General features: G+C 41.9%; 1 long non-coding RNA gene across 2 annotated transcripts; it reads right to left on the minus strand.

Annotated features, from left to right (window-relative positions):
- On the minus strand, nt 1–22932 carry LOC118611401. 2 transcript variants are annotated; one of them, XR_004954334.1, is made up of 4 exons: nt 22671–22932; nt 6464–6537; nt 1742–1917; nt 1–942 (listed from the first exon to the last, which is right to left on the minus strand). It is a non-coding gene; the product is annotated as an uncharacterized LOC118611401 (long non-coding RNA). The 2 variants fall into 2 exon arrangements; XR_004954333.1 differs by lacking the exon at nt 6464–6537.
- Nucleotides 22933–22991: the final 59 nt, after the last annotated feature.

Raw genomic sequence — 22991 nt, forward strand, 5'->3', positions numbered from 1 at the left:
TCTGCAGCACAGCACGGCGCAAACTGTGCTCTGCAGTGTCTGTAATACCGTGTATACCGACTTTTCTTTGTATGACTTTTTTTACAAAGCTTTTGTGAAACATGATACACAAAAAAGGCATAAGGAATAATCCCGTGAATAGACCAGCCCATAGGACAATGACAAAGTGAGGGGGCCTGGACCAGGACTGACCCCTCGCAGCTACTCCTGACCAAGGTTTCACCACTATCCAGGTGAGGAGGGGTTACCATTTTATACCAGAGTAAAGTTGTGGCGGTACAGTGCATTGTTTTTAGAGGTAGTATAGTACATTCTAACTGGTAAATTGCACCGAGTCCATTCTGTGGCAAGGGGTTAGTTTTTTCTAACAAGTCAGTGCTCAGAGGGGTGTACCCACAGGCTCCCGTTCAGATCAGGAACATAAAATGAAATCTCTGTTAGATTGCTGGGACGTCTTGGAGCACATCCTAAGGGACAGATGAGTGAGAGGCTGTTGGTTGACATTTAACTGTGGTTCCAAATTTATCGAACATCTCCTTGCAATAATGTCCAAGTCAGCCTGGAAGTAGACTGGACTTCGTGGCCGGAGAGGCTGCTTGTTTTCCAGGCTGTGCTGCTGGCACCCTCCTCCCACCCATGCTGGGCGTAGGCCACCTGCTTGTACTGTGGGCCAGCTGCCCACGCTCCCTTAAAGGGTAGTTTTTTGTTCAAAACTTCTCTCTCCATTTTTTGTTCTCGATATGGATCACATGGTATATTAGTCTGCTCGAGCTGCTGTCATAAATTCCATAGATTAGGTGCCTTAACAGAAATTCATTTCTCACAGTTCTGGGAGGCTAGGAGGTCCATTATCAAGGCGATGGCTAGGTAGGTTCCATTCTGAGGCCTCTTCTCCTGGCTTATAGATAGCCACCATCTCGCCGTGAGCTCACATGACCTCTTCTTTGTGCGCGTAGGGGAGAGAAAGAAGGAGAGAACTCTGGTTTTGCTTTTTCTTCTTACACAGATACCAATTCTATCAGACTAGGGCCCTACCTTTATGTCTTCTTTAACCTTAATTACCTCCTAAAGACCCTAGCTGCAAATATAGTCACACTGAGGGTTAGGGTTTCAACATGTGAATTATAAGGTGATACATTTCAATCCATAGCACATGGACAGCCAAACCAACTGCTCGTAATCTGAACTGAGACTCCATAGAGTAGGAAGAGTAAACCTGTAAGTATTGCAAATGTTCTGTATCTAGGTGGTAGTTACATCGGGCGTGTGTGTGTGTGTGTGTATGTTTATGTGTATGTGTGTAAAAATTCATTTAGGCATACACTTAAGATTTACTTTACTATATGTATGTTATACCTTAAACAATTAAAAAACATACACACACACACACACACACACACACACACACACAAGAAAAGAGAATCCAATTAAATCTCTTAGGTCTTTGGGAATGAAGATGTGGCCCATGGTGTCCTTAGGCTAATAGGTGACACCAAGGACCTAACCTGCAGGAAGGGCAGGAACCGAACTTTTTTTGAACACTGTGGTTAGTCAGGTCAGTTTGGGCTATAAGAAACATAAATTCATTCACTGTCTTCCATCAATCCAGATGCATCTGAAGAGCTAGGCTTCACAAGAGACAGAAAATTGGGGTGCTCCCTCATTTTTAGCACTCTGTCTCTCTTTATGTCTCACATAATTTCTGCCTGTGCATCTGCCCCAATCCCCACTTTGGACTCACTTTCTCTCTTTTCTCCTCGTGCTTCCAAAACAGCGGACACAGCTGCGTAGTCACTGTGAACCTCCATCCTCAGCTCCCAGCATCAGTTCTTCCTTCCCTTTGTGTCTCTGAGTTCCACCTCCTGAGCAGGGCATCTGATTAGGTTCCAGCACAGTTTCCAGACATACGTTTAATGGCTGCAAATATATGGAACCAGGAAGAAGAAGGTCATGTGCTACAGTTCAAGGCCATGTAAGGTCCAGGTTCTGGGTTAGGATAACTTCTTTTTAAAATTGCCATAGAGGGCCAGACAACAGTGATGAGTATCTCAGGAACAGGTGCCACTTTGGTAGGTGTTGGGATTTTAAGGATTTCTATGTATTTTCCTGTAATATCTTTGGTTTTGGATTTAGAGTAATGCTGGTTTTAAAAAAATGAATTGGGAAGTATTTTCTTCTCTTTAATTTTCTGGAAGAGTTTGTGTAGCAGTGGCATTATTTCATCTTTAAATGTTGAGTGGAATTCACCACTAAAGCCATGTGGGCCTGGAGTTTTCTTTGTGAGAAGGCTTTTAGCTACCAATTTAATTTATTTAATAAATATAATGCAATCCAAATTATTTATTTCTTCTCAAGTGAGCTTTGGTAGTTTGAGTCTCTCAAGGAATTTGTCAATTCATCTAAGTTATTAAATTTATTTGCATAAAGATGTTCATAATATTCCCTTATTATCTTTTTAATTTCTATGTAATTTATAGTGATGTCCCTTCTCTTATTCTTTTTTCTCTTTTTTTAATTTTCATTTTTCAACCAGAGTTGACATTCAGTATTATTTTATATTAGTTCAGGTGTACAGCATAGCAGTTAGACATTTATATAATTTACAAAGTGATCTCTCCGATTACTCTAGTATCCACCTGGCACTATACATAGTTATCACAGTATTATCGACTACATTCCCTGTGCTATACTTTACATCCCTGTGACTATTTTGTAACTAACAATTTGTACTTTTTAATTCCTTCACCTTTTTCATCCAGGCGCGCCCCCCCGACCCCCATCTCATTCTTGATCTTGGTAGTTTGCGTTTTTTGTAAATTATTTTCCTAATCAGTCTGGCTATAGATTTATCAATTTTATTGATTTTCTCAAAGAACCAGCTTTTGGTTTTATTGATTTTTCTCTCTTGTTCTGATTTTTCTTTCATTGATTTAATCTTTGATCTTATTTTTTTCATTTGCTTATTTTGGATTTAATTTGCTCATCTTTCTCTAGTTTCTTAAGGTATAAGCTGAGGTCATCGATGTGAGATCTTTCTTCTTTTCTAAAATGAGTGTTTAGTGCTATGGGAACTCAAGTCCTTGATAATGTTCCTGACCAAATCTCATCTAGGCCAGTGTAATTGTCAACTCTGGCTATACATTAGAACTACCTGCTAACCTTCTAAAACTACCCATACCTGGGCCCCACACTAGGCCAACTGAATGAAAATCTCTGGGCATAGTATTACTCGTGTCAAAACCCATCAGGTATTCTAATGAGCAGCCAGAATTGTAAATTACCACCCTAGGCCAGTGCTTCTCAAACTGTCTGTGATAAAGGCAGTTTTGTTTTTTGTTTCTGGTTTAATGTTGCTGTTATCTTCCTGCCTGATACTTTTGTAACATGCAATACAACTGAACCATATGGCTTCTAATGGCCTCCCTTTAAAAAGTGGTACTTCCCGTTGCCTCTTAAACCCAGGTATTCTCATTATTCTTTAGCATTATCAACAATGGAGGAAAGGAAGTTTGTAGAAAGATGGTTGGGCACATGATTGTTTCAACAATGTAGTCATTATGTCTCATTGTGGACCAATAGCAAACTTGTGGACACTGGTCCGTGACCACGCTAGTAATAGTGCTGTCTAGACATTCTTGATTATATGTTTCAATAACTTCCTTTTATTGTTTAAACTCACATTGAATGACAAAACTAAAACAATTTAGTAACAAGTTTGATGTCCTTTACGTGAGAGAAAACAGTCCACGGACTGGGGAAGTACAGTGCTTCACAAGCGGTGGAGCACACTTCTCCAGGGAATTGTGTCAAGAGCGAGTTTTATAGGGCAGAAGAAGCAGCAATGGAGAAATGGGGCCTGGGTGCCTGGGGTTGCATATCTGACCTTATTTAGAAAGATCGAGGAACAAAGAGATACGTATAGAGCCCAGAGTTGGCTTGGCATTTGGGTATTGGCTGACTGGATGGATATACTGCGTTTCTGGTCACACGGAGCATGTACAGGAAAACAAGTTTGGTTTGTTGATGTGGAATTCTGGGCAGGAGCAGCTCCATCTTGGGCCTAGAAATTTAATTCAACACTCTTCTAAGCTGGGTTTTCGGTTCTAAGAGAACAATTCCGCCTGAAGCATGCCATGGATATATCTGTCTATTCTGTAATCACCTGTTCACACGTCTCTCTCTCCACCCCGGCCCCCGCCTCCCTTCCTCCCACTACCCCCCTCCCCACTCCCCCATGAGCTGCAACCGTCACAGAGTACATTTACGGTTGTGGTTCATTTGACAATGACGGTGTGATCACTGTGCACCCTCATTCTGGCTCCTTTTCCGGAGCAGCTTCCTTTCCTCCATTGTTGATAACGCTAAAGGGAAATGAGAACACCTGGGTTCAAGAGGCAATGGAAGTATTTTTTTTTAAATAAAGGAAACCTCTAGAAGCCACATGATTCTGAGGTAGCTTTTCATCTTTTGACCTCAAGGATCTCTTTCAACTTGCAGATGTGGATTTTGATATATTTGCATTTTTCTTTGTAATGCTCTAAACTGTCCCATATTTGGCCAGAAGAGAGTCCCTTCAGGTCAGCTTCTGTATCCTTTAATTCTGACCCCACAGCTTCTGATGCCTTCTTTGCTAATCTGTCTCAGCCTTGGATCGGCCGTTTCTCAAGAGCCTTGATTCCTTTTAGTGGAGAATGGTATTTAGAGACTAGGCAAGACATATGTACTGTTAAAACACAGCAATTACATGATTTTTCAAAAGATCTGTTTTTACCGTATCTTGCATCCTTTTCATTAAGTCAGTTAATGACCTGAAACCACCAAGTCACTTGGGATTTGGGATCAGTTTATATTAGAGCAGAGTTTCTCAACCTTGGCTCCATTAAAATTTCGGGCTAGAAAATTCTTTGTTGTGGAGCATGGTAGATGTTTAGCAGCATCCCTGGCCTCTGCATGCCAGATGCCAGTAGCACCCCTCCAGCCATGATAACCAAAAATGTCTCCAGACACAGCCAAATGTCCCTTGGGGTGGCAAAATATCCCCCCATTAAGAACCACAGGGTGGCCTTCTGGGATTCTGTGGAAAACTTCTTGGAACAAACCAGAGAAAACCTGGCCCCTGATGCAACATCCACGACAGTCTCCTGCCTCTGTTTCCTCATGTGTCTAACTGGGCTGACGGCTACAGGATAAAACTCATCATGGGAGCAGTTTGACCTCCAAGGAGTCACTGACACGAAAGTGAGGAGCAGACGCTACGTCATGGCAGCACCTCGTTGAAGCCACATGTCGGGTTTTGCTAACTGCTGAGATGGTGCAGCATCTGACTGAACTGACTCAAGTTTTGAAGATTGCTCAAACTCCGGTGTTCCCACCAGGCGGTTTTTAATGTTAGCCTTGTTTAAGATTTTACTGTCACCAAGAGAAAGTCCCACTTAATTCATACCAGCTGCCGAGTGAGTCGTCATGAATCAATACAACGCCGTCCAAAAACCACCAATATGAATCATAAGGACAAACAGGACTTTTTCTCCCTGGAAAACAGTGACTAAAATAGTGTCTTACCCTTTTAGAAAAAAAATTTACGAGATTAAGACAAGGCTTAGGGCCCTGCTTGTGTAACCCATGTGTCAGTGGGCGTGAAATGATTAAAATGTGGGTCCCCAGAGAGACAGTGTATGAGGCCTATCTCTGAGCCAGGCATATGCTAGCTAGAGGGGACAGAGACTTCTGTACTGGGGACTCTCAGTGGGGGTGCGGCAACCTCGGGAAACTGCTCTGCAATCCCGTTTCCATCCGAGCTATGTTTGAGAGACGAGAGCTTGGACTCTCTGAGGTGGGGGAAGGGTCTCCAGGGAACCGTGGACACTCTTCCAGGAAAGGGCATCCAGATCTCTTCCCGATGGAGCCCAGGAGATCCACGAGCCCGGTTTTCTCAGTCTTGCATGTACTTCCTAGATTTTGGGAGCAACACTCTGATTACCCCTGGGAGTCAGAAACTGACCTGCCCTCCCTAGGGCGGAGGCACTGCGCCCTCCTCGGCCCCTTCTCCTGGCTTCTGACCCTTGAATGGAGGAAGCAAAAGCAGAGGAGAGGTGGGGCTGACGTGTTCCTGCACTGCGGCCGGATGACACTATCAGTCGGTTCCTGCTTCTGAGTCTCCCAGGCCTCCCTGGTTCCTGTCCTTCTCAGACTAAGTGCTTCAGCTTTCTCCTTTCTTTTGTGAGGGACTCATATCCTTCCGGTGAATTTCATCTGTAGTCAGGGTCAGTTTTTGTCACTCACCACCACAGCACCAAGTCATTTCTGTAAAGGCACTGAGAGCCGCGCCTCCCACATCTGTGTCTCATGGACTCATGCAGGAGCTACGGCCATGCTGGATGAGATTTATGAGGTGCGAGTTAGAAGGTCTCTTCTTTGTAAAGGCAAAATGGGAACAAGTGGGCTGAGAGCTCCCTCCACTTACTGTGTTATCACTGATAAGGACACAGCGTCTCATCGATGAGGGACACCAAAGGTGGACTAGTGGAGTGCTAAGACCTACGGCAACACGAGAAAGTCGGACTGTTAACAGACACCCTCAGTGCAACTCAGGTTTCAACAGTGCTCTGCTGAGGGGGTCCCATGAAGGCCCCTCCCCCTGGGCGGCCTCTAGGGACCTGTCCTACCTCCACTTCTGGACCTCTCCATTCTCTGATACGTTGTCTGGCAACCCTACTATGGGTCACCTAGTTCTCCCACTTCTTAAATGACGATCTCAATTCTTCATTCTTTGAACTCTCCATGATCCTTCCATCCCCCTCACTCTGGGCAGGAGATTCATATCTTATTCCACAGAAAAGTTTAGACAATTGTACGGGAATTCCTTCTACTTCCCAACACACAACCTACACCTCCTCCGCTCTATGCTGCCCTGTCATGCATTGTAGGATATTTAGCAGCATCCCTGGGCTCTGGCCACTGGACGACCCCCACTAGGAGCACCCCCAGTCAAGACGATCAGAACTGTCTCTAGACACTGCCAGGTAAGAACCATTGATCTAGACCAACCACTGGCCACTCTCGCATTTGTGACTCATGTTCGAGTCATAGGAAGTACACACATCTGACCAGCCTTCACTTACCTCTCCACTGGAGCCCTTCATAAAAGCCCAGCAACTGATGTGCAGCCACAGCCACAACTCCCCCTGCAGGTTTGTAGGTGTAAGTGACATCCCTGTGTCTCCCTGGGTCCAGGGACCACCTTTCAAATTCTCCAGGTGGCCCTTCTCTGGTGATTTGAGAAAAGTAGAAAGCATGCCTCCCCTCCCCATGGGCTTCACAGTGTAAACCTCTCCTACAGAATCTACCTTGTAATCTCTGGCTCCTCCCTCAATCTGTCCAACGTTTTTATTCACTGGAGGGGGTGGTCAATACAATGACTCAGAACTAGTTCTTGGACACCTTCCTTCTTGGTCCTGCTTGGGTGGTCTAGCATCTGACACTGGAATGGGGGAGTGGCTGCCCCTCTCATGGGGGGGTGCAGCCAATCTGAGGCAGAAAGAGCTCGTATTAACATCCGAGTGCCCATTACAGGCATCTTCACTCCTCTCAGGATTCCTTCTTGCTCCTATTTATTCAACCTTTCCTAACTGAACCCTCCCTCTGGCGCATAAACATGTTAGATCTCTCTCAAAACACACACACACACACCACACGCGCATGCACACAAACTGCTTTGACTTGACCCTAAGGCTTCTTGCAGGTACAACCCTAATTCTCTCCTCCTTCAAAACCAAACTTGTGATATAGCATTCTACATCCACTGTCTCCCTTTCCTCACCTCCCACTCATTTCAGTCTGCCTTCCACCCTCATCAGTCCCCAGAAACAGCTCTAAGATGGACAGTGATTTCTGTAGAGCTGAGCTGAGGCCAGAGAGTAGGACACAAGCCACGGGAGCAGCAGCAGGGGACAGTGACAGTTGGCATTACCCAGGGTTAGGTAACACCAACACACATACTTGCCTTCATTCTTCATTCATTCATACATTTATTTAATCTTTACTGAGCATCGCTTGGGCCAGGCACTCAGGTCAACGCTTGGTATACACGTTGTGAATGATACAGACATGATCTGCACTCTCATGGAGCTAACCATCTCCTTGGAGAGGTGGGTATTAGTCAAAGAGTTGTGAAAATTCAGAATGTCAACTGAGACGTTTCATAGAGGAAAAGTAGAGAGTGTATAATGAGATCCGACCTCACTGGAAAGTCAGAAAAGAGATTTTTAGGCTGAGATCTGACTGATGAGTAGCTCGTCCAGGAGGAATGGGCAGGAAGAAAGTGAAAAGAGATAGGGGGAGAGGAGTGAAGGGCAATCCCCTCACCTTCCCCTAGCCCAGGGGCTCCACAAGTGGCAGGGACCAGCAGGGGGCAGTTGGGAAGGGGTGAGATGCATGGAGAGAAATTAGATTTTTTTCCTCTGCCCCACAGTCTTGGTGCCCTGCTGTGTCCGTGCCTCACTGAAGGATTTTAGCACCCTTGGTTCCCTATATGCAGTTAACCCTGGTTAACCCCTTTATTTCCCATTTTCTCCCGGGGCTGTGTGCTTCATGACCTAGCTCTTGCATGTCCCTTCTCTAACTTGAGTAACTCCACAGAGTTCTACCTAGGCCGTATTCTCCTCTGCACTCTTTTTTTCTTGATGTTGTGTCTCAGCTTCACGGGCTGTCACTTCTAACAGATTTCCATTCCCAGAGCTCTCTCCTGACATCCAGATTTATAGCTCTATTTGCCCAATGACCATCTCCACCGAATATCCTGTCAGAATCTAACACAGTGGACCACAGTTATAAAATGTCTCACTTTTGTTGAAAAAAAGAATGTAGAAAATTATATAAAGTTTTTATTTGATTTTCTCCCCAACTTTGCTTTAAAAGGGATCAACTAAAACAAAGAATCTTGAACAGAGCATGAGCATTCATTCAACCTGAACTTACAGAAACTTGGTGCAAATGGTCAGTGGTGAATAGCCTCCCTTTATGCTGATGAGAAAACTGAAATTTAACAAAGAGCTTTGATTAGCTGATTAATGAAGTTGGAGAAAGCTCCCAGTGAAGCTAAATTTAATGCCCTGGTTCATATCCCAAACCGCAGGCTTCCTCTTTTATGATTTCTTCCAACTCAACGTAGTTGGACTGTTCAGGCTGGATGATGGGTATATAAGGGGATTATCACACTATTCTTCTGTGTATGTTTTAAATCTTTTATAATAAAACTCTAAAAAGGAAATAACATCTCTCATTTTTTTAAAAAAAGTCTGTCTTAACTGGTTAATTAGTACTTATGTGCAATATAATCCTTTACCTCCTGGTTTGAGAGAATTGCCTGGGCTCATGAATGTGATTTTTGCAGGAAATCATGTGACATGAAACATATAACTATGCTCTGAAATTGCAAATGACATCATCAATGAGTTATTTTTCTTTGTGCTCCTTTTCTTTGTTCTTCTAACCATATGTGTATATAAATGTGTGTGTGTGCTTGCGCACTCTGAGAATTTCTGAGCAGGGAGGAAGTGGTTCAATCTGCTTGTCTCTGAGCAGCTGTTGGCTTTTAGAATAAAGAAGTGACTCTGCCTAGTTTCTGATTCAGATGCAATATGAGACTTTCATCCACCTCGTCTATATTTAAATGCCTGCCTTCTCCTGTGAAACTTAATCCTCTTCCCCCATAACATTGTAGGAAAAAAAACTTGGCTTCACAAGTGTTTAGATTAGAGCTGCAAGAGGAGTTTTAAGTGTTGAGTACAAGAAACATCAAGGAAAGATGGCAAACTGGCATGGAACCCTGATGCAGCTCAGAAAACTCCATATGACAAAGACACTGTGCGGCATGTGCGGGCACCCAGCTTTGAAAGGCAGTGCACTGGGACCTGAGCGGTGACCGGCATCACTGTCGTGTAACTAAGGACTCAGCCCTCCTATTTCTTCAACCAGAGCTTTTATTCCTCCTCACACTTCTCCGATTCCTATCTTCATTTCAGCAGAAAAAGATAATTTCTCTTGACCAATATTTGAAGTATTCAGTATTATCAGTATACATATTCACCCATTTTAAAATTTTTTGATATGTTTTTTTTTTTTGATATTTTGGTATAATTTCAAACATACAGAAAACCTGTAAGAACAGTATAAAGATCCTCCATATATCCTTTACCCTGGCCCCAATTTTCTTTTCTTTTTTTTTTCCTCGTTAAGTCTTGCCAGAGTTTATCAATTGTATTATTTTTTCAAAGAACCACAATGGTTTTCTTTTGTTCTTTTTCTAGCTACTTAAGGTGGAAAGTTAGATCATTGATTCAAAACTTCTGTAATATAAACATTTAAAGCTGCATATTTGCTCTCTAAACATAGCTTTACCTGCATCCTACATCTTTTGATATGTTGTTATCATGATCTTTCAGTTCAAGATACTTAAATTTTTTCCTTGTGATTTCTTCTTTGACTTGAATTAATTGATTTCCAAACATTTGGGTCGTTTCTAGATTTCTTTTTGTTATTGTTTCCAATAATTCCATTGTTATCTGAGAACATACTCTGCAAGATATCAATCGTTTAATATTTATCGATTTACTTTATGGTCCAGCATATGGTCTTTCTTGGGGAATGTTCCATGTGTCCTTGAAAAAAAAAAAGTATATTCTGCAGATGTTGGGCATCGTGTTCTAGACACAGACACAGAGGGGAGATGGTGTCGGCCATGCCTCGACCTCAGCCTCATGCAGTGGAGAGTCCTGAGGGGTGAGTTATACCTAGGAGTTTGTCCCTCCACAAACAAAGGAGTTTTGTTTTGTTTTGTTTTGTGCTCCTGCACCAGTCAGTAGCCACCCACACAGAGGCATATACATTCCCAGGCAATTCAGTTCCTTTATTGCTGGTGTGCAAAGCCACCCTCGTAGCCCAAGGGTGATTTTCCTAACAAAGTCATAGGTAAAAGCCATCGAAAACAAAGGGCACAGAAGCTAGAGGGTAACAGAACTGAAATGGTGAAAAAGATGGTGATATAGTGATTTATAGTAAGAAATATTATTTGGTCTTTGTTCCTGTTCCTGGCACAGCGCTCCTAAAATCCTTGGAATTTCCTAAGTGATGAGAGTGATAAAGGTGTCTTTAAAGCTTATGTTAACGTGGTAACTTGGGAAGCCCCTAAGTCACCAAAGGATGGGCTAGTTGCCAGAAGAACCAACCTTGTGATTAGAGGTTTAGGACTTTGAGTCCCACCCTTCCACCTCCAGGGAGTAGAGGGGACTGGAGATTGAGTTCAATCACCAATGTCCAATGAGTTAATCAATGCTGCCTATGTAATGAGGCCTCCATTAAAAAAAAAAAAAAAAAAAAAACAAAAGGATGGGGTTCAGAGACCTTCCTCTGGGTTGAACACCCGGAGATGTGGGGAGAGTGGCACACTCAGCACAGACGCTCCACACCCCTTCCCATACGTCGCCCTCTGCATTTCTTCCATCTGGGTCTTCCTGAGTTATATCCTTTAATAATAAAATGCTAATCTAGTAAGGAAAATATTTCTGAGTGAGCTGCTCTAGCAGATTAGTCGAACCCATGCAGGGGGTCATGGAAAAACTCTGGTCTAAAGCCAGTAGGTCAGAAGCACAGGTGACAACGTGGACTTGTGATAGGTGTATGAAGGTAGGAAGGCAGTCTTATAGGACTGAGGCCTTAACATATGGGATCTGATGCTATCTCTAGGTTGATATCAGAATTGAGTTGAATTGTAGGACTCCTGGCTGGTGTGGGAGAATTGCTTGGTGTGAGGGGGAAAAAACCATGTTAGAATTGGAATCAGAGGTGGAGGGACCCAAGGAGTTATAGGCGAAGCACCAACAGTATTTGCTATGGTGGGATACTTAAGAATGGAAGGTCTTGACATTTTTTTTTTTTAAAACGCTTTGCACTACTGTAGTAAAATGTCACTTAATATATGTTTTCTTTTAAGAGGGTTCCCTGGGAGTAGAGTGGGAAGTTCCATGGTCCAACCCATTAATATTTTAAGGCAATAAAGTCTTATCTCTTTGAAAGCTCTGCATCTTATACTTGCAAGAACTAAGAGTAAGAGCTAGCCTGTTTGATTCAGGTTTCTGCACCTATTGTGGCCAATTTTGTTTTCAAAATCCTTTTTTGTCATTTTTATCCTCCTGGCTGAATCTACCATGAAAGTAAGTAGTGAAATTCTTGCTGTTTCTGAGAGGCTTCACTGACTTCCTTTCTAATTAGACTTATAAGGTGTGTCCCACTTTATTAAGGACAGAGGTATTTCAAATTTGAGTGTGAAACCTTTTCATAGCTCTTTGATGACAGCAGTACATTATATTTTGCATATGGCAGTATGTATTCTATGTGTTCTGTGAACACACATTTCTTTTTATGTGATCTATACTTCTTCATCTGGATGCAAGTCAACAGAATAATCCTGTTGTGGATTGGGCCTTTCCACTACATGCTTTGTGGACGAAAAAGGGGCCACATACTAAACCCGACAAGCTCAGGGGAGGCTCACAACCCAGAGACTAAAGTAACCACACAGGGTTACTAAATTCCTAACAAAAGTAGATCATGGTAGGTAGTCACGTCCTAGGCCTGTAGCTTCTTTGACAAAGGTCAGTCTTTAACTTTGAAACTGCCTATCATCTTCGTGCATCTAAGATAACATACTGTGAAATGTCAGAGTAATCTTCCTTTCTAGACCCCTTGGAGACACAACTGCCAGCACCAGAGCATGAGGCCACATTGACCATATTGTTACCTTGTTGCCCACATAACAGCTCTACCTTGCTGTAATGTTAACCATCCTGTACCCACCAATGTAAAAGAAGTATGTCTGTTTTACTTTTGGTCAATCTCAGAGATTTCCCCGCTTTGCTTTCTCCTGCTTCCCTAATCTACCACCAATGAATTTCATGTAACCCTCCTAACATCTCCTCCTCTGATTCTAATATATAAAATAAGTTTCAAAACTGCCATTCTCTGGAGCATTTTCTCAATCCATTTCGATTTTGTTTCCTGGTAATTGTCATTAGTGTGGCTCAAATAAACTCTCATAAGACTTTTTCTTAGGCTGGACGCTCTTTCCTTGATAGCTTAAAAAAAGGTAGGTGTGACAGTACTATCTATGATCCACAGTTGAACATGTTGGAACACAACAACAATTTTTATTAGACTTCCTCTGTCATGCCCCCTTTATTCACGTGAGACATTCCATGGCTCATGTGAGTGAAATGAAGGTGAAGATTCTTGAGCGCCATCAAGTGGCCACCTAGGGAATACCTAAGATGATGTGGGTGGAGACCATTGGTCTACAGATTTCTCCTGAATTTGGGGCCTGATCTGGGAGCAGAGAACATCCAAGAAAGTTGTCTGAGGAACCTCGCTGGAAAATAAAGCATGGCCTGAGAAGAGAGAAAATGGTTGCAGTAGCCAAAGCAATTTCTGCTGGAGCATCTCGTAAGGCTTCTTTAGAAGGTAGTTGTAAGGCGTGAAAAGTCATTAAAGACATTTAGAGACTAGTTTCTCTTCCTTTTTTTCTCAGTTGGCCATAAATATGAAGAACTCAAAAATCAGCTGGAATCAATGAAAATATTGGCAGATTTATTGCAGAGGTATGTGTTTTGATGAAAGCAGTTATTTCATCAGCTGTGCAGATGTTATACATCAAAGGGGAACACCACCCTACCTCATGCTCTGAAACCAATGAACAGATCCATCTCTGTAAAAGATGACAGTTAGATATCTTTGAGGCCAATATAGGTTCAGTCATGTGGACAGTAACTGCATCAATTGCAAAACACAATGCATTAGTCAGGGGTCCTAACAAAAAAGAGGTTGCACACTTGAAAGGGGACATTTAAGAGAGTCTAAAGAAGGGATTATTTACAAAAGCAGGGTTTAGGGAACCAACAAGAGATGGAATTAATGACAGAGGGAAGTGAAACAGCCCCCGCCCGCCCCCGCCATTCCCATTTAGAGAGCAGCCAAGACAAAATTAGAAGTCTCCAAAAAGATAGATGTCCTAGCCATAGAACACAGGCTGGAGGCACATCTGGTGCTACCAATTGCAAGCAGAATTATAACAGTCAATAGGGAGTTGTCTCTGTTAGCCTTTGTACAACAAAGGTAATTTTTTTTTTAATGGAGAAAAAGAGGGAAGTACTAGAATCATGGATACCTAATGCTGGGTCTCACAGGACTTGTTTAAGGGAAGAAAAAACCTTTTTAGATTTAAGTAATACCTAAGTAATTTAATGTTGTTAGCTTAATGTGTTAGATGCAATAGAGGTTTTATATTTGAAGTTTATATTTGAAGTTTATGTTTATAATTTAATATTTACTGTCAGCAAAAAACAGACATGCCCAAGAGAGTATGCATTTGTGAAACTTGGTGAGCGCAAGTCCCTTGAGGATGGCTACTTCTCTCACAGAAAATGAGTGTCTTTTTCACTGATTTGTCATATCCAAGTAATGGGCTTGGGGACAGGCACAACTAATTTATTTTAGAGGCTTTTTGGCCCTTGAGGGCACAAGAAGAAAAGGAAATTAAGAAATCTTACTTGAGGCCTTTAGTGAGGGGGATGCCAACAGAAGGCTAACATATTGGATCAGAACAGTTTCCAGGAAATGTTATGCTTTTAAAATTGTTTTTAAGAATTAGTACAGGAGTTCCAGGCTGAAATTACAGATTCAACATGTATATCTAGATTCATTCCCTTGAAAAACCCTACTGAAACCATAGTAAATTATTATTTTTTAAACTATAGTAAGTCTACAAGGATGAGAACAGAGAAAACAACAGTAACAAAAATCTGGAATTTTAGACAGAAGAAGAGAAATAGTGACTTTCCTCACAGACTCAAGAAGGGACAATTCCTGGGCTAGTAGTGGGCAAAAGTGAAAACCAAGCTGGTTTATACCACAGAATCCTAATAAAGCAAAGCCTTCTTAGACCTTCCAGGTACCTCTGGAATTGGGAGTGAAGGAGGGTCTAAAATACTGAAGACTGGATAAAAGTAATTTGCGAGCAAGTAGACCCCTAGATCCCCTTACCCACTGCATACCTTCGGATTTGGTTTCCCATTAGTGCTTTCATTGTGACAATATTTCAATTCTTTGAGCATACTTTCTTGTAGATTTTAGACCATGTTTATAATAATTTCCTTAATTATCTGCACCATTTTTAGGCCAGTTTCTATTGACTCTTTGTTGTTTTTACTATGCGTCACATTTTCCTGTTTTCTTGCATGTGCAGGAATTGTAGATTGTTTAATAGACACTGTGGATGATACATTGTAGAGGTTCTAGATTCTGTTACCTGCTTGACCTCTAGTATCTGTTTTACACTCAACTCTGAAGCCTCAGGTAGTCTTTCCCTAAAATGTGCATCCCGGCCCTGACCTGTAGATTGCACCTACTTCAGCAGCCCTGAACCATGATCTCTGCCTCTTCAACAAAGTAGAGCATCCTTACTCTGCTAGGACTCCAGCTTGTTGTGCTGTGTTTGGAAAACCGTTCCCCAGCAGAGGGCCAAAGCGATCTGAGAACACATCTCATTAGTTCCCCTTCTCCCAGCGATCACTGTCAAGCCCTGCCTGTTGTCCAGTGCCTAAGAATGGGCACTCATATCCTTTGTCCAGTTTTATGGTGGTTTGTGGTAGGAAGGCTAATCTGATACCAGGGATTACATCACAGCTGGAACCTTTACCTGATATATTTTTATTTCCTTCTGGTGTCCACCCTTCTCTCCTCTTCATCCATTGAAGCCAATTGTGTTTATTGATTGGCTCAGATAAGAGAAGAAGTAGTAATGAAAGCAGAAAATAAAGAGTCCAAAAACCTAAGCTTATTAAGAAGGTAGAGTTCTGTAAGGAGACCAGATAAAAGCCCCATAAGCAAGAAGAAAAAGAAATGAGGAATTGATTTGTGAGAGCAGTGATGAGGTAGGTTCAAGAAAGAGAGGCTTGGGGCCCTGCTTCCGAGGCAGCATCCCCAGGAACATGACAGCAGAGATGGCTCTACTGTCCAGGGTGTCTAGGTAAGCAGTGGCACAGGCAGCCTCTCCGGGTTTCCATGCCCTTATTTGGCACCGAAGTAGCACAACGATCCCAAAGGTCCCCAAAATGGGAACAGAAATTGAGGAGAGAGTTCACTGAGGAAGGTATATGCACAGAAACAAGATACTTCTTTGTGACTGATGAGCGAGACAATAAGGACCAACCACCTTCCCACCCACACTTTGGTACAAGGTAAGCCCCTAGAACTTAGACACCATCCAGCAGAAAGGAAAGAAGATCCCCAATTCTTGAGATGAATTTGCTGTCACTCTAGTAGATTGGGAGCTCAAAATATAAATTATTATATAAAAATAAAGAAAATACTATTTATTGCACAGATGAGTTGGTAAACTGAGATTCATTTTATAATAGTAAAGGCCACCATTTATAAGGACTTTATGGAAAGCTTTATATCCACTGTCTCATGTAAGCCCATCTCATTTAATGGAAGTCCATTATCTCATACTCCCTCTGATGAGTCTTCTGACACAGCAGATGTACCTGCCTGAGGAAAAATTAATAATAAAAATGTACATTTACTCTGTGCCAGGCATTATGCTAACAGCCTTATGTCACATAATCCTCATGCTAAATTTATGAGACATGTACTACCACCATGTACATTTTACAAATGTGGAAACTGAAATGAGGGTTGTAAAATGAGTGTGGTTTTTATATTCAAACCTGCTAAAAGCTTTACTTGGTTACTTGCAATCTGTGAGGAGAAAACTAGATTAAGGGGTCTAGTGGAAGCATATACAATATGATTTACAAAGTGAGTTTGTTTACAGTTTAAATACAAAAATACTCTTTTTATTTTTTAAAACGAACATTCTAAGATTAAATGAATAACCTTCTTGGCTAAATATTGTATTCTAAGAAGACATTAAACAAGAACTTTTTAGTTAACATTGTTCTTTCTATTCTTTTATCTTTCTGTACTTTAGTTTGGATATTTTCTATTGTCCTGTCTTAAAGTTCACTAATCTCTTGCCTCTGTTGTATCCTGTCTGTTGTTCAGCCCATCTGAATTCTTTATTCCAAATACTATATCACTCAATTCTAGAATGTCCATTGGTTTTTATATATTCCACTTCTCTGTTGAAATTTCCCACCTTGTCACCACTTTGAACATTGTTCCTACCGTTCTCTTTAACATATTTAAATAGTTAAAGTCCTCGACATCTTGATCAGGTGTGAGTCTGCTTCTGGTATTCTGTTTTTTCTCTAAGCAGGCACATTGCCCTACTGTATTAGTTTCCTATTGCTACTATAATAAATTACTACAAATTTAGTGGTCTAAGACAATACTGATTAATTATGGTTCCAGAGATCAGAAGTCCAAAATCAGTGAACTAGAGCCAAGGTATTCACAGAGCTGGTTCCCTTTGGAGGCCGTAGGGGAGAATCCGTTTCCTCCTCTTTTTCAGCTTCTAGAGATGCCTGCATTCTTGGATACTGGCCCAACCTCTCGCTTCCATCCTCACATTGCCTGCTACTGACTCTGACCCTACTGCCTCCCTCTCATAAGGACCCACCTGCATAAGCCAGGATACTCTCTCCATCTCAAAATCCTTAGTCACATCTGCAACGTCCGTACATTCACAGGTTCCAGGAATAGGACAGAGACCTCACTGGGAGGCTATTATTCAGTCTACTACACTTGTTTTTTCTATGATTTGTATTTTTTTTTATTATTATACCAAATATTGTGCATAAAAGAATAAGTTAAACATATTTTTCCCCCAGGGTTTACCTATCCTCTGTTGGACAATGTAGCTTAAAGGGATGATGCCTAAATCCAATCAGGAATTGAGCTGATTTGTGGTGAGCTGCAGCTTAAGTTAGACTCAGTCCACCTCTGTTTTGAATTATCTTAAGAATGAGCCCTGTCTTGCATTTGTTGCAGGACCTTCCCTCCAGTGGGACACCATCTTCCAAACACCAAGAGACTGCTGATCTCACTCAGCCTTTCCAGCCCAGGCACCAGGCCAGGCCCTCCCTTTCCCACCTCTCCTCTCCCCAAGTCCACCCCAGCACTCAGCAAATATCCCATGGGAAAAAAAAGAGCCTCATATCTAGATTTTAGTCTGTAATGATACCCTGAGTGACCTCAACAATTCGGTGGTAAACCAAGCCCAATCTTTAGCCTATGCCTAGACTTCACAAATGACCCAGGGAGAAAAAATGACCAACAACCTCAGGTTACCTGGAATGTATCTGATAGAATAGGATTTGTTTATCCTAAGGCTTATAAAATCCATTGCAATCTCTAGTTTTTAACATTTTAAAAATTTTATCATTTCATTAATAGGTAACATTTTCAAATGTGCAAATGTCAAAATATATACACCGGGAAGCCTTTCTATGACTCCTTCTCCATCTACCCAGTTCCCACTCCCCAACACATATCCATGGTTATTAGTTTCTTTCTTCTCTGCTTCCAATGATCTCTGTCTTTAAAATATTTTTGTAACTTATCCTTTTTTTCCCCTCAGTTATTGCAGCAGGAATGATGACCCACTGATACCTAATACATCCTACTCAGAAGCAGAAGTTCCTTATGTATAACATTGAATATTCTGGTAACTAAAAAGTTACCACTGGATATCTCAGAAAGCTTCCTGCATCTTCTTAGCAAACATAACAAAAGACAGAGTGTGCATAATTTTAAATTTAATTAAGATCTTTCCGATCTACCTAGTCTCCTAACTGTGTTCTTTGTTTCCTTTGCTCCAGAGTGGTTAGGAGTGTAATATACTTATCTTACTAGCACATATGGTACTTTGAAAATTAAATGTATTTGATAGAATAGGATTTGTTTTTCCTGAGGCTTACAAAAAACCATTGTAACCTCTGGTTTTTAGTAATTTTAAAATTCTGTCATACCATGAATAGGTAACATTCTCAAGTGTGCAAATGTCAAAAGATATAAAAGGATATACAAGGAATTCTTTCTATGACTCCTCCATCTACCCAGTTCCCACTCCCCCAATGCGTATCCATGGTTTTTAGTTTCTTATCAGAAAAATGTAAATGCATATACAAATACAAGCAGATACATATAAACATTGCTTTCTACACAAACAGTAGTATACGATATCTACTATTTTTACCTTGCATTTTTTTTTTTTTTTTTAAGTATGAAAGAGACTTTATCAGCTCCTGTAACTGAAAACTCCATGGCATGGCTGACACCACCACAGGATCCTGGGCATCAGACAATCATATCAGAGCCATTTCTTTCCTCTCTTGCCTGTACTTTCCTCGTTGATGGCTTTATTCTCAGGTTAGTTCCCAGCCCCCTTCTGTGAGGTCCTCCCCTTCCAGTCCCAGCTCCAGGATGATATCCTAATAGTTTGGCAATCCCACGGGAAAGGACATGCCTCCCATGTTCCCAGTAAATTGTAGCAAAAGTCTTGAGGAGAGTGCTCATTAGACAAGCTGGAGCCACAGGCCCATTCTTGAACCAATCACTGAGGCCAAGCTTGGTAAGACATGCTGATTGGCCAGGCCTAAGTCACATGACTACCTCGGAAGCCCTAGACTAGAGCCGTCAGTTCCATATAGACAGAGGTGGGAAGGAGTGGCTCTCTAAAGGGTTACCAAGGTGCTGGGAGCAGATGACCCTCCACAGGTGAAAACAGATGTCCAGTGCAAAAGGTGCTATTTTGTTGTCTTTGGTTTTTTTTTTTTTTTTTTTTTTTGGCTCTTTCATGCCTGGAAGCTGCATGTGTGGTTGAAGCCACATTAGGGTCCCTAGCGTTGGCTGTTTGCAAAATACTCCAGGGTGGAGAGGGGCTGCTGTGATAGTGTTTTCTTTGGTTCTGTATTTTTCTATTTAGCCTGTATTAACTACAGTCAAACTAATAACCAGAGTTGTCTACTCGACCCTGTGGTGCTGTTTTTGCAAACATGGAAAGTCATATTACAAATCCTCCAACAAATCCTAGGTTCATAACCACAGCCACCTCCTTTATCTAACCCCACACAACACACCAATATTTCCCCTGCCCTAAATTAACCGAGGGCCAGGTAACAAACATCTAGGGACAGGGCCTATGTCCCAAGTCTTGCTAGAATTATTCAGACTAGGAGTTTATCGGGTAAACACTGAAAAGAAAAAAAAAAAAAAAGGTCAGGGACAGACAGGAGACATATAAAAAAGGGGAAAAACTTTACCCACCTGGCGATACACCTGCTTGGTTGTTCTAAAAGATTTTAATAGGGAGAAAAAGGGAGATGGGGCAGGGGGAGTGAAAAGGGGACAGATTGGGCTGAGGACAGGGAGAGGCTGCTGCCAAGAAGCACAGGGCCTTTCCCCATCTCTTTCCTCTTATCAGCCAGAGAAAGAAAGTAGAAACCACAGCTTCATGTGGCTAAAAGCCTAAAACAGGAGACAAACAGGGAAGGAAAGAAAAAAACAAAACCCTAATACAAGGGTAAAAATAAAAGGTAATTAAATAAATTATGTGTATATAATTTAACATAAAATGTGACCCTTAGTTTGACCCAATTGGAAATTTATATACAAAAATTGATATAGTAAAAGTTTATGTAACAAAAAGATAAAAGGGTGCTCATTAGCTTTTGTGTGTCTACAACTTAGGCTCTAAATTAATTCCAGCATTTGCTAAAGTGCACCAGTTGACAAAGCTTTATTGATTTAATCAGTACCGGGGCTCAAATTATATTTATACCTGGGGGTCCCACTAAATGTAAACATTGTGCCTCTATAATATTAGTTAAGTAACTAATATAGAGGAAAAAAAAATAGGAATGCCTCATATTATAGCCTTGCCTAATTTCCCAGTTATAATACCCATAGCCCTAAAAATATCCCCTATTGGGCATACAAACTCTAACACAATGAAAAAAAATTAAAATAAAATCTTTGGCACTTACAAATTGGCTTGATACAATGGGACCCCAAGGACCCCTCTCCTTAGTTAAAATAGTTAATGAAGGCCCAATGCAAGTTAAAATAGGGCCTTCAAGGATCAAAACTTATAACACCTAATTAATAAAGGGGTGATAAGCCCCACTGCTTCTCCACCTGACAGCCCAATTTTGCCTGTTTTTAAACCTGGAAAAAAAACAAAGGGTGTTTTATTCGTTAGCCTGGGTTATCATAACAAAATACCACAGATTGGGTGTGACTTAAACAACAGACACTTTTTCACAGTTGTGGAGCCTAGAAAGTCCAAGATCCAGGTGCTGGCTGATTCAGTTTCTGGTCAGGCCTCTCTTCCTGGACTGTGGACAGCAGCCTTCTGAACACTAGGTCCTCACATGGCCTTCCCTCAAAATGCCACAAGTCCTATAGAATTAGGGCCCCACCCTTATAACCTCATGTAACCTTGGGTGTTGGGACTTCAACATATAAATTTTGGGAGGACGCAAACATTCAGTCCATAACAGGAGCCCCATGGTGGATTACTGGAACATTAATGCTCTGGTCCCACCAAATGGTGCCCCGTACCCAATAATCATTAGTATTAAAATTACTGACTCTATCTGAGCAACAACCAGTAAGTATTTTGCTCTGACAAATTTGGCGATGTTCTATGGAGTGCCTATCTCAATAGCCTTTCAGCTGCAATTTGCCTTCACCTCTCAAGGGACTCAAGATCACTTTTCTAAAAGCATGGGGTACTGCAATAGTTTTGCCATCATGTAACAATTTTTGTAGACGAGAGCTTCACTGCATCCACCTTTCTCCAGGAACATAGGTATGACATCACACTGATGACATCCTCCTCCAAGGAGATTCACTTAACATTCATTATGGACATAAAACATCTTTTAGTTTTTTTGGGTCTGGTGGCAACATAATCTTCCCTGACATCTCTTACTCATCTCTCAGGTGTGAGGACACCTTCTGAAAGCCTTACCTAACCCTGCAGATCTGCCTGTGTGTCCCTCCTGAGTGCGCCCATAACATGTCCACTTTCTTGCGTCTTACGTTTGTCATTATCAGTGTACAGGTGTCAGCCTCCTTCACAGATGTTTAACACTGCGTTATATGAGGAAGTTCTCCAGGGCCTAGTACAATGCCTGGTACTAGAGGTGGGCACAAAGTTGAAGGATAGTGAAGAAAAAAAGAATTTAGGCAGTGTGTGGAGCAGGCAATTTCAGTTGTCACCCCTCATTTGGTTGTGAAACGGATCCTACTTAATGTTGAGTTAGCGGCTTTAATCTTTTGATAATTTACTTATAACTCGTACTTTGTCTCTACCCTACTTCCTATTTGACTATTTTGCCATGAAAAATCTGCTTAAATTACTCATTTTTTTTTTACAGAGTAACTTAACGATGAGTTTTTTGCAACATTTAATAATTGTCAGACTTCACACATAAAAAGAGATAGATTTTTAGCTTTTCTTAAAAGGGAAATGAAGGGAGGAATGAAAGGAGAAAAAAGAAAAAGAAAAAAGTAAGATCTGGCATCACAGGGCCACATTCCCGCGTGGCCACAATCGGCTGGAACCGCAGCCTGGCTTCTCACTCAGGTATTGCACGTGTCCCTGAAGGCATCTGAGTTTGCGACCCCTTCTCCAGTCAGTGAGCACTTACAGTTGTTCGAGTGCAGGATTGCCGGTGGGGCAGAGGCCGGCGTTACAAAGGCGACGGAGAGCAAAGATCACCGAAGCCCCGCAGACAGAAGGTCAGAGCCAAAGAGCCGCGAGCGCAGAGCCCTGCACTGTGGGGACTGGCAAATCTCAGGCTCCCCTCAAACCATGAGGTTTTCATTCCCACCACAGACCGGGATCCCGTGCGCGATTTTAACAAAGAGTCCTTACGGCCACTGGGAAATACATCAGAAATGGGACGCCAAGTAGCACCGGAAACCCGGGGAGTTAACCGTAGTCACCTGATCTCCATTCTGGGCTATGA

The sequence above is a fragment of the Rousettus aegyptiacus genome, unplaced genomic scaffold, assembly GCF_014176215.1.
Source record: "Rousettus aegyptiacus isolate mRouAeg1 unplaced genomic scaffold, mRouAeg1.p scaffold_m13_p_14, whole genome shotgun sequence".
In the NCBI taxonomy this organism is placed as follows: domain Eukaryota; kingdom Metazoa; phylum Chordata; class Mammalia; order Chiroptera; family Pteropodidae; genus Rousettus; species Rousettus aegyptiacus.